This window comes from Zingiber officinale, chromosome 9B, assembly GCF_018446385.1.
Source record: "Zingiber officinale cultivar Zhangliang chromosome 9B, Zo_v1.1, whole genome shotgun sequence".
Taxonomy (NCBI): Eukaryota; Viridiplantae; Streptophyta; class Magnoliopsida; order Zingiberales; family Zingiberaceae; genus Zingiber; species Zingiber officinale.
Window position 1 is genome coordinate 68698145 of NC_056003.1, and position 11483 is coordinate 68709627.

The 11483-nt window shown below is 39.0% G+C and overlaps 1 long non-coding RNA gene across 1 annotated transcript; it reads left to right on the forward strand.

The window, feature by feature from the left end:
- The first annotated feature begins 10546 nt into the window (after window positions 1-10546).
- Window positions 10547-10793, forward strand: LOC122025299. The gene is made up of 2 exons (XR_006123657.1): window positions 10547-10642; window positions 10744-10793. It is a non-coding gene; the product is annotated as an uncharacterized LOC122025299 (long non-coding RNA).
- Window positions 10794-11483: the final 690 nt, after the last annotated feature.

The window sequence follows — 11483 nt, forward strand, 5'->3', positions numbered from 1 at the left end:
CTGGCCTATTGGGCAGAGAAGCGCCAGGAATAAGGTCTATTTGGTGTTCAATTCCCCTCATTGGTGGCAATCCGTGAGATACTTCCTTGGGAAACACATCTTCAAAATTCTGCAAAATAACAACAACTTCACTAGGCAAAGAGTTAGTATTAGATTCCAAGCAAGTTCCCTTGCACAAAAGAAGAAATATTGGTTGCCTTGTAAAATAAGCTTTCTTCACCTCACTTACTCTTGTAAACAAATTTTCTATTTTTCTCTCTTTCTTTTCTTTTGAATTTTGTCCTCAAAATCAAGTATTTTCTTTTGCACACACTCTTTCTTTTTCTTATGCTCTTGCTCTTCTTTTTCTCCTTTCTCTCTCATTTTTTTTTGATCCTCACAAATCTCCCTAGGTGATAATGGTACAAGTGTAACTTTGCGAGAATTGTGGACAAAAGAGAACTTGTTGGAGAATCCATCATGGTGAGCTCGCCTATCAAACTGCCAAGGTCTTCCAAGAAGAATGTGGCTTGCCTCCATAGGCACAATATCACATAGAACTTGATCTTCATATTTGCCAATGGAGAAATTAATCAACACTTGCTAGTTCACTACCAATTCACCACTATTACTTAGCCATTGGAGTTTATATGGTCTTGCATGTGGTGTAGTCTTGAGGTTGAGTTTGGTGACCAACCTAGTGCTTGCCACATTGGTGCAACTTCCACCATCAATGATCATAGAGCATGTCTTTCCTTGAATAAGACAGCGGGTATGAAAAATATTTTCTCTTTGGTCTCCCTCATGCTCCTTGGCTTGGCTTCCCAATAATCTCCTAACCACCAAGAGATCTCCATCTTGCGCATAGGTTGCTCCATCATTTTCTTCATCGCTTGAGGAAGAGGAATGAGAAGAAATTTCTTCACTAAAGATACTCCCATTATCCCTCACCACCATAGTCTTCTTATTCGGGCATTCGGATGCAATATGACTTTTTCCCAAACACCTAAAACACTTGATATCCCTACTCTTAGAAGTGGAAGAAGAGGTAGTAGGAATAGGCTTCTTAATGCTTGCTTCCTCAGAATTTGAAGAAGAACCCTCCTTCTTTGGCTTGTCCTTCCAACTTGAAGAGTAGTTTGGAGAAGATGATTTCTTCATAACGCCCTTTCTCTTTAATTGTTGCTCTATTTTCATTGCTTGATGCACTAAGTCGTCAAGCTCCACATAATGTTGTAACTCCACAATGTCTCCAATGTCTCGGTTTAGGCCATGGAGAAACCGAGCCATGGTAGCTTCCCTATCCTCCACAATATTGGCCCTAATCAAAGCCACCTCCATCTCCTAGTAGTTATCATCCACACTCCTACTCCCTTGGGTGAGTCTTTGCAATTTGTTGTGTAATTCCCTATGGTAGTGGGAAGGCACAAATCTCCTTCTCATCAAAGTCTTCATTTCGTCCCAAGTGTTGATAGGATGCTCTCCATACCTTCTTCTCTCCTTTTGCAATTGATCCCACCAAATTAAGGCATAATCGGTGAACTCAAGGGCAGCCACCTCTACTTTCTTTGCATCATTGTAATTGTGGCATGAGAAAATATGTTCTATTTTCATCTCCCATGCAAGATATGTTTCAGGATCATTCCTCCCTTGGAAGGAAGGTATCTGGACTTTCACACCTCCTAGATCATCTTCTCGTCTATGGTCTCTACCTCCTCTTTCACGTCTTCTTCCCCCTTCATGTCTCCTTCTTTCTCTTGGTGAATCATAGAATGGTTCACTTTGACGAAATTCTTCATGATTAGAATTTCCCTCACGGTTCAAAACTTTTTCTCCTTCAAGTCGGTCCATCCTTTCGTGTATTTCTTCAAGTTGTCTTTGAAGTATTCTCTCAAATTGTTGAGTAAGTGCCTCCATTTGAAGCCTATTAAGATCTCGCCTAGGGGAATTAGGTGATTTTTCCCCACTCATGCTTGCAGCAAAAGAAGATGACAAGGAAAATTACAAAAGAAATGTTATACGGACCTCACCACTCTACTCACGTGGTTGCACTCAGATTTATCCACTCAGCTTCCTTTATAAGCTCTTAAGGAAAGAACCTTATCAATGTCTTTCTCAAGACAGCAAGTAGACAATCAAGTGAACAAGAAACCAACAAGAGAAATATGAGTAGAACGAGAGAAATAAACGGATAAAACGAGAAATTCAGCAGCGATCAAGAGCAATGAAAGGAATATCTTTTGAATTCAGATTTCACAAAGAAAGAATATTGAGTCCTTTCAATTCACAAATCCTCCTCTTTTTTTTTATATATTATTTTTATTTTTTTTTCAATCAGAAACCAATGACTAATGGTTCTTTTTTTTTCTTTTTTTTTTTCGAATTTTCCTTTTTTTTTTTTTTTAAAGTTGAGGACCCAAATAGTGAATAGAAATTTGCGACAGATAGGGATGGATAGATCAACAAAGATGGACAAGAAAGAAGATGAAAACAAAACACAAACCTGAAAATCAAGGAGCCAAGGCTCTGATACCAAATGATAAAGAAACCTTGTAAATGGATCGCCTTGAAATTGAGCTTGGGGAAGGGTATTGACGCCACACTCAAGCAAGATGAGAAGGTGAGTGATAAGTCATGTTGTTTTGATCGCCACAAGTTGCCTTGATAAGATCGAAATTAGTTCTTTGCCTAAGAACAAGAAGGAAGCTCTCACAAAAGAGAAACTCAAATTTTCATTCAAACTTAAATGATTTGTCATACAAGAGTGTTAGCTAGAGCCCTAGAGCCAATCTTTTGATGATTGTAATTTTTGGACTTGTTGTATCATATTCTATATATATAAATAAATGCATTTGGTTTTTGGTTGTTATACTTACTTGTATTGGTGCCAAATAAACTAAGTATAATAACGTCCTTGAGTAGAAGGTTCTTACCTATATCAATCGGTTAGCTGAACCGATAGTGAGATGATATAGGGAACACTACTCTTAATCATTCCTAGTCGAGTATTAACATTCAGGGACAATGTTAATGCAATAAGACTAGCATGTACGTCAACTCGATGACTTGTTCTCACAAGTCATGGATATGGAGATATAAAGTTGACACATGGGTATGCATTTGAGAATGTATACTGAATGACCCGCCATGAGAAAATATCATGGATCGTTATATGAGTGTCATATACTTTCTCATGTGGCTATTAGTATGACTACTAGTCCTTAGACCTGAAGTCACCATGGTTCCCTACATAAGGAGTTATGTACTTTGGTTTCGTCAAACGTCACCCGTAACTGGGTGGACTATAAAGGCGATTACTGGGTATGTAACAAATTATGCGGAGGGATGTGAGTGATGTAGATGGGATCTATCCCTCCAATATGACTGGAGAGACATCAGTATTCTTGATAGAGTGAGACCACGAAGTGCATGGCCATGCCCAAATGAGTCAATATAGGATATTGAGCTCATTTGATTTAGTGAGTCTACTTGGAGTTCAAGATTTAGATTGATTAGAGGATGACACGGTCAATGCCTCTCATTGATCAATCTAGATGTCTAAGATAGAAGGACAATGTCATATATTGTGAGGAGTCACAATTAGTAGTCACAAGGTGATGTTGGATCTCAACATTCTTGTAACTTGGGTAGTAATGATGTGTTGCTAGATACCGCTCATTACTTATGCTCCTAAATGGGTTTAGGGGCATTGCCAACGTTATAAGAACCTATAGGGTCACATACTAAGGGCAATTAGATGGAGACTAGGTTCATTTGATGAACCTAAATGATTAGGTTCATATGATGAACCAAATTGGATTAAGAGTAATCCAAAGTAGGTTAATTGAGTTGGACTCAAGTTGGTTCATGTGTTAAGTGAGTCTAATTTGGACTTAGACTCATTTAATTAATTTAATTCAATGAATAGAGATTCATTAAATTAAAATTGGCTTGGACCAATGGTTAGATTAGATCAACCAAGGGATAGAAGTGGTCAAGTTTGACTTGACTTAAGTAGGAAGATGAAGAGTCAAGTTTTTGACTTGACTTTGACTTGACAAATGCCACATCATCAAGGCTTCTTCATTTGGTCAAGTTTGACTTGACCAAATGCCACCTCATGGGAGTTACTAAGAGTTGTGACTCTTGATATTCCATGGGGGTTACAAGTCTTAATGTGGCCGGCCACTTTTAGTGTGGATGAAAGTTTTATTTTCATTCAAGGCTAATTGATTTAATCTTCTTCCTCTTGCTCACAATTCTTCTCTCCCTCTTCTCCTTCTTGCCGAGACCTTGCTTGAGTGCTAGCACACTCTAAAGGTTTCTTCTCCATCTCTTGCTTGTGTGGATACACATAGAGAAGTGTCTACTTTGACACTTTCGAGATCCGGCGAACCGAGGACAAGCGGGATTGCGAATGGCTTCGCTACAAATGTATAAAAAGGTTTATCCTTATGTAGATCTACTGTAGATCAATGATTAAACTCGTACTCATATTTTTCGAATGTTTTTCTTCGCACGAGATACAATGGCTAGGGGGTTTCGGGGTTTCCGCGACGTGAAAAAGCGGTTTTCGCGGGCCAAAAACCCAACAGTGGCATCAGAGCCACGTGCGAAGCGAGTATTAGTTTCAATTAGTATTTTTGTGAAAAATATGCATACTGTAACATTCTGTGAATTTCCTAATTTTTATTATTTTATGGGTATTTTTCTCGTAGAAGCGAAGCACAAGTATTTCGGCACTTGTAGGCTTCGACTACCGAGAAGAAATTTCCAAAACAGTAATGTTTCGACCCAAAATGATGCGAACCCAACGAGAGAGATATCTCAAAAACCCACAACAAATTGAAAACAGAAAGAAGGAAGGTCTAAGTCGATAAGATGGATGAAAAGAAACCTCGACCCAATACTTAGAAAAGCACGAACCTTGGTATAGAAGATGGAAGGCGCCACAACCTTGGGATTGAGGTTGATAAGTCTTCGAACGCCACAAGGAGATGCCTTGATAAGTTCATGTTCAATGAAGAACCAACAAGCGAGAGCCTCACCGTGTTTTAGATTGAAAAATATATCAAAGATACATGTATGGCCGTCAGCCCCTTTATTTATAGCTATAAGGTGACCAAAAAACCCTACATAGATATGAGACTTAAATACTAATTTAGCTCATCTAAGGTTTGAATTAGGTTGACTAAGCCGGATGACTTGCTCTTGGTCAAACCTTCTTCAATAGTAGCTTTGGCCTTCACATCTTCAATTAGCACATTAAGTGCTTCCTTCATCTTTTTAGCCCTAGCCCTTGTAATTGGTCCTCCATTGATGCATAATGGATCATCATTAATATCTGAAGTGGATTGAGCATGACCCATATCACTAGCTTGTTGCGCAACTTGTTCTCTTTAATTTATTCCATCACAAAATTTTTTGGGACAGCGGGCTAAGGCGCTCTTGGATCACTTAGGAGCAACTCGCGATGGTTAGATCGCGGGTAGGGGTACTGGCCCTAACCCCGCAAGGGGATTTGCTCCGCGATTGGGCCCGAAGTCGCTAATCGGGACCGCCGGGAAAAATTTACTCAAAAAATCTGTAAAATTATGAAAAATTACAGAAAATTATAAAAAAATTATATAATTTTGAATTATATATTATTTTTGTGATAGTCATGGCCCAAAGACTCAATTCGATTGGACAATTGTGTTGTAATTCATAATACGACCTGCGTGCCGTTATGTGATGTGCATGCTTGTATTTTATTTTATTTTTTTTATTTTATTTTCGCGACTTGCGCGTCGTGCCTTTCTCTTATATTCAAGTTGTAAATTAGATTTAGACTCGAATGTAACTCGAGTTTCAAAATTGTAATGTAATTTAGAAGTGGTGGAAGGTCCACACGAGACGGAGTTACGAGGAGGGCGCGAGCAACACAAGGTGGTCAAAGGAAGAAGCTTGAGAAGCTGTTGACCTTAGGTTGACCATCCGATCTTCTCATTGGCTTGAGAAGATCGTAGTAGGGCCATGACACAATCACAAAATAGTTTAATTAATTGCTTATATGTATGTGATGCATGCCAGTTAATTAAGTAATTAATTAGTGCCTTACGATTAGATTAGATCTAAGTCGTGCACATGATGCACCCTTCGATTAGATTAGATCTATGGAGTATATGATACGCATCATCATTTAGATTAGATCTAAAATGCGTCAACTCGTAATGCCTACCATGCCATGATACCTACCACTACCTCGATCGCATGCTGTTGTTGAATCTGCCAAAGCAGAGGAACACATACTATCTTGGTAGGGTACGGAGGGACAATCTTGGTCCTGCCTATCAACGCATGGGTGAATACAAACTCAATTAGATTGAGTATTCCTAGTTTACTCGGTTGGATCGAATACAACTATAGGCATTCTTCCAATGGTTGGAAAGGTAGGACAAAATCACGTTTATATTAATTCTCGGGCGTATTAGCCAAAGCTAACTCGAGTTTTAATATAAATACGGATTTTATCCTATAAACAAGAGTTGCATAGAGATATAATTGGTAATCGTTACCTACCGATCATACTAAGTCTTGGGCGTATTAGCCAAAGCTAACTCAAGGGTTAGTATGATGTGGATCTTGTTCCACATGAATTATAGAATTCAGTGGGAGCATCATTTAGTTAAAGGCCTAATTAAATGATTAAGAATATGATATTTATTTCTGCTTTTATTTCTGTTGTAGATTACCATGACGTCGAATACGAACACTTTCTCCCTGCGATCTGTCCTTGAGAAGGACAAGCTCAACGGAGCAAACTTCCTGGACTGGTACAGGAACTTGAGAATAGTTCTCACTCAGGAACGTAAACTGTACGTTCTGGAGCAGCCCATTCCGGAGGCTCCTCCTGCCAATGCCCCGCGAGCTGACAAAGATGCTTACAAGAAGCATCAAGATGACACATTAGATGTGTCTTGTCTAATGCTCGCGACCATGAACTCTGAGCTTCAGAAGCAACATGAGTTAATGGGCGCTTAGGATATGGTTGAACATCTTCGTCAACTATATCAAGGTCAAGCGAGGCATTAGAGATTTGAGATCTCAAGGGCACTATTTCAGTGCAAGATGTCAGAAGGGGCTCCTGTAGGCCCATATGTACTCAAAATGATTGGGTACATAGAGAACCTACAAAGGTTGGGGTTCCCACTTGGCCAAGAGCTGGCCACTGATCTGATCTTGCAATCCTTGCTGATAGCTATAGTCAGTTCATTCTAAACTACAATATGAACGAGATTGACAAGCCACTGCCCGAGCTGCTTAGCATGTTAAGAACTGCTGTGCTAAACCTTAAGAAGGCTAAGCCCAACACTTTTCTGATGGTTCAGAAACATAAGGGCAAGGGCAAGCCCAAAGGCAAGGGAAAGTCCCAAGCCAAGGGCAAAGGCAAGGCACTGAAGCCTAAAGGAGGGGTCGCCAAGGATGCTACCTGCTTCCACTGCGGCCAGACCGGGCACTGGAAGAGGAACTGTAAGGTATACTTGGAGGATCTTAAGAAAAAGCGAAGTGAGACTTCCACTTCAGGTATATATGTTATAGAAGTCAATCTATCTATTTCTACATCATGGGTATTAGATACTGGATGTGCTACTCACATTTGTACTGATGTGCAGGCGCAGAGAAATAGCAGGGCATTGACAAAGGGCGAGGTGGACCTACGAGTAGGCAATGGAGCACGGGTTGCTGCTGTTGCTGTAGGGACTTACTTTCTATCTCTGCCCTCTGGGCTTATACTAGAGTTAGTCGATTGTTGTTATGTGTCTGCATTAACTAAGAACATTATGTCAGTTTCTTATTTGGACAAGAAAGGTTTCTCGTTTACTATAAAGAACAAATGTTGTTCCGTCTATTTAAACGATATGTTCTATTGTAGTGCACCTCTGATAAACGGACTCTATATTCTAGACCTTGCACTACAAGAAAAATGTCATTCAACAACATTCAAACGACAACAGTTTTATATCAAACCGTTGTCTTTTTACCTTTTAACAACGGTTTTAACAAAACCTGTTGTCGTTTAGTAATTTTTTTGGCCTATGACAACGGTTTTTAAAAACCGTTGTCTATTTATGTTTTTTTGGAGATACAACAATGGTTTTTAAAGGGTACGACAACAGTTTTTGAAAATTGTTGTCTATGTACACTATTTTTTGGGATTATAATAACAGTTTTTAAAAACTGTTGTCTATTAAGTGTTGTTGAATACCATTATTTTTCCCTTCACCGTTTTTCCCTTTCACCATTTTTTGCCGCTGCGTTTTTTCTTTCCCTCTCCTCGAAATGTTTTTAACGCCGCATTTTTCTTCATCTGCTTCACATTTTTCTTTCTCCTTTCCTCTCCAAGCCCTAAACCCACCGCCCCTTCTCCTTTCCTCTCCAAGCCCTAAACCTGTCGCCCCTTCTCCTTTCCTCTCCAAGCCCTAAACCCGTCGCCCCTTCATTCCTTTCCAAGCTGCGCTGCCCAATAATCACTACTTCTACAAATCCTCCTCCCAGTCGTCACTGACCGCGAGGGCGACGCTTCCCTGCAGGGCAAAGCTGGATTACTCGCGCAGCCCAATAATCAGCTTGTCATCGCCCATAGATCTGATTCCTTCGTCGAAGACATTTCCGACTAGCGTTCCGCGGAGTCGATTCCCAGTTCTCTCGCATATCCATGTTTTTCGAGTACTGAGCCCTACGATGCATCCCGACCAAGGAAGCTGGTGCCCGAAGTAAGGAGAATTGATGGTATTTAGGAGAGCTTGAGTTTGATGCTAGGTTTCCTTGCTTTTTGGGTTTGATCCCGACCAACGGGCCATGCGCTGGTATTCTTTGCTGTACTAGGGGTGAACTTCTTTACGCCTTCATCTGATTCTTGTATTTATTATTATTTTTTCGTTTGTGCGGGATCGAAATGCAGTTCGATGGTGGGAATGCACTCCAGATTGGAAAAAGTTTTCCTTTTTTTTAATTTCTGATTCGAAGGAGGTGTTGTAAGGGAAAGGCGGAGAGGTTGTTTTTACAAAGTCGAAGATGATTTACTGCGTCAATCCATTGACGAAGGAGGCTCCTTAGATGGACTATGGTGGACCTTTTGAGGGATATGTGGTTGGCTTTGGGACAACCGATGAGCTACGTACTGAGGTGTGATAAGTCGACACCAATGGTTGCGTTGATGATATTGCAACCCTGGTGCTACTTCTTTATGTTATCTGATACTTCACTTATCCATCTTGCTTTTGTCTTGAGATTACTTAGTTTTCTCCTCTTGTGTTTTCTACTATTGTAGGATAATTACTTGCCTTTGGAAGTAAGAGATCCTTTCAGACAGGACAGTAATGTCTACTTAACCCGATCAAAAGTTTTCCATGCTAAACTTAAGGTTGATGTTACTTCGATTTGTTTGCAGAATACTTGCAACATTTCTTGGGTGTCACAAATAAATGATATCTGAATTTCTGAAATAGGAATCACTGTTCTTTAAGTTCCCCTATTTTTATGTTCTGAATGTCTTCAGCCTGATGCTTTAGTTTGGTATTTGATCTGATAGCCCAATAATCACTGTTCTTTAAGTTCCCCTATTTTTATGTTCTGAATGTCTTCAGCCTGATGCTTTATTGGATTACTCGCGCAGCCCAATAACTGCTTTATGCATCAGAATATGTTATTTTTGCCTTTTGCGCATGTAGCTATAACATATTTTTATCTTTAATTTGGTCATTTACTTTTCTCATTAAAGTTTGTTGTATGGATTAAAGCTTCAAGATATAGAGGTTTTGTCCAACTTAAACATAACGTCATACATTTTACTAACACATTAAAATGAGTCCAACTCAAGTACAACTACATCAACAACTTCCCCTTAAGTTTCTGAAAAACGATTGTACCATAACTAGAGATGATACTTTAGGAAGGTTCAAGCTATCTAAGTACTCACTAGAATCCATGACCTTGCTTGCCTTTCATGTAGTCATGTTGGCTTCTAGGAGATGATACCATAACTAGAGATCTCAGCATCCAAGTCGTTACAAAGAAAATAACCTACAATCCAATGGAATGGACCAACAAATAGACTCCATCAATACCAATAAGTATAGTTGTATGATAAGTTATATGCATTGGCTTGTGATATGAGTAATCTATTATGTCTGTCATGTTAAAGGATTATTACTTCACTTCCATAATGCAATAATTCAATTGATGTCTATTGTGTCGGTTAAAGGATTGTTTTTGACCTCACATCAATTACTGTTTTCTTCTTTTTTTTAAGCAGAAATGGCTAATGAATGTTGCTCTATCCAACTGATTGACGGAGATGGTGTATTCAATGTCACGAGTCTTGAACACTTTATGAAGTCAGTGAAGTTGGCAGAGCATGGATTCTCCTATGCTGTAGTTTCTATCATGGGTCCACAAAGTAGTGGTATGTCTGTGAGTTTCTTGAATTTTATTTTCGTATTTTATGTGCTTGAAGGCTATGTTTATTATAAGGTGATTTGGTCAAATATTTTTCCCTAATTGTTTTTATTGTGTTATCAGGTGATTTGGTCACATATTTGTGAATCTAGGGAAGCGATATCACTTTCAAGATGCAGAACGAAGCGGGTGAAATGATGAATCTTTATATCCTTAGAAAATGGTGATTATCTTATTAGTAATTAGATCTTCTGTAGCATGGATATATTGATCGATTATGTTGATTATTGTGATGTTTTTTCCAACTTTCGTTTTCTCCCCTAGTTCTGCTACGAACAGACTAATCACTGCCAAGGATCACGCATCCGTCCAAATCAATATTGGACACTTGGATGATAATGGAGTGTACACCGGCCAGTATACCACTTTTGCTCTTTCTGGCTTTATTCGTGCTCAGGTTTGTTCCATCTTTGAACTAAAAGTATGATTTTTATATGTATTCTCCCTCTATTGAAATTTACTTTTTTGTATAGTGTAGCCTGTTTAGTTCCATATTAATCAGGTCCTAACCAGGATTTATTCCATTATAGTGTAAAATGACCTGATAATTTCCCCTAGTCTCACCTCCAAAGTGCATGTTATCAAGTTGTCTTTTTTGCTAACAAAAGTTTACTTTTCAATTTCGAATGACATGCAAACTGTCCTGGATTGGTTGCGTGATACCTTGTTTCAATGCATTATTGATGCAGGGAAAAGTGGCAAGCTTGAACATTTGTGATGTTAAGTGTTCAGATCAATAAAGTCTGTTAAGTTTCAATGCCCATAGCGATTTTTTACAAGTAAAAAAAAATCTAATTACAATTATCATGTCATATGTTTTGCAAAAATCACATGTTAAGGCTATTAACTAAGCATATCGAACCTGAAGCTTTCGAGCATCCAATGAGCATTGTTCGAATTAGATGAGAGCTAGGACGTTAAACATGATCTAGCAACTGCACAGGACGTTAGTATTCAACGTTACAGGACGTTACAGAAATCAATTAGTATTCAACGTTAAACAT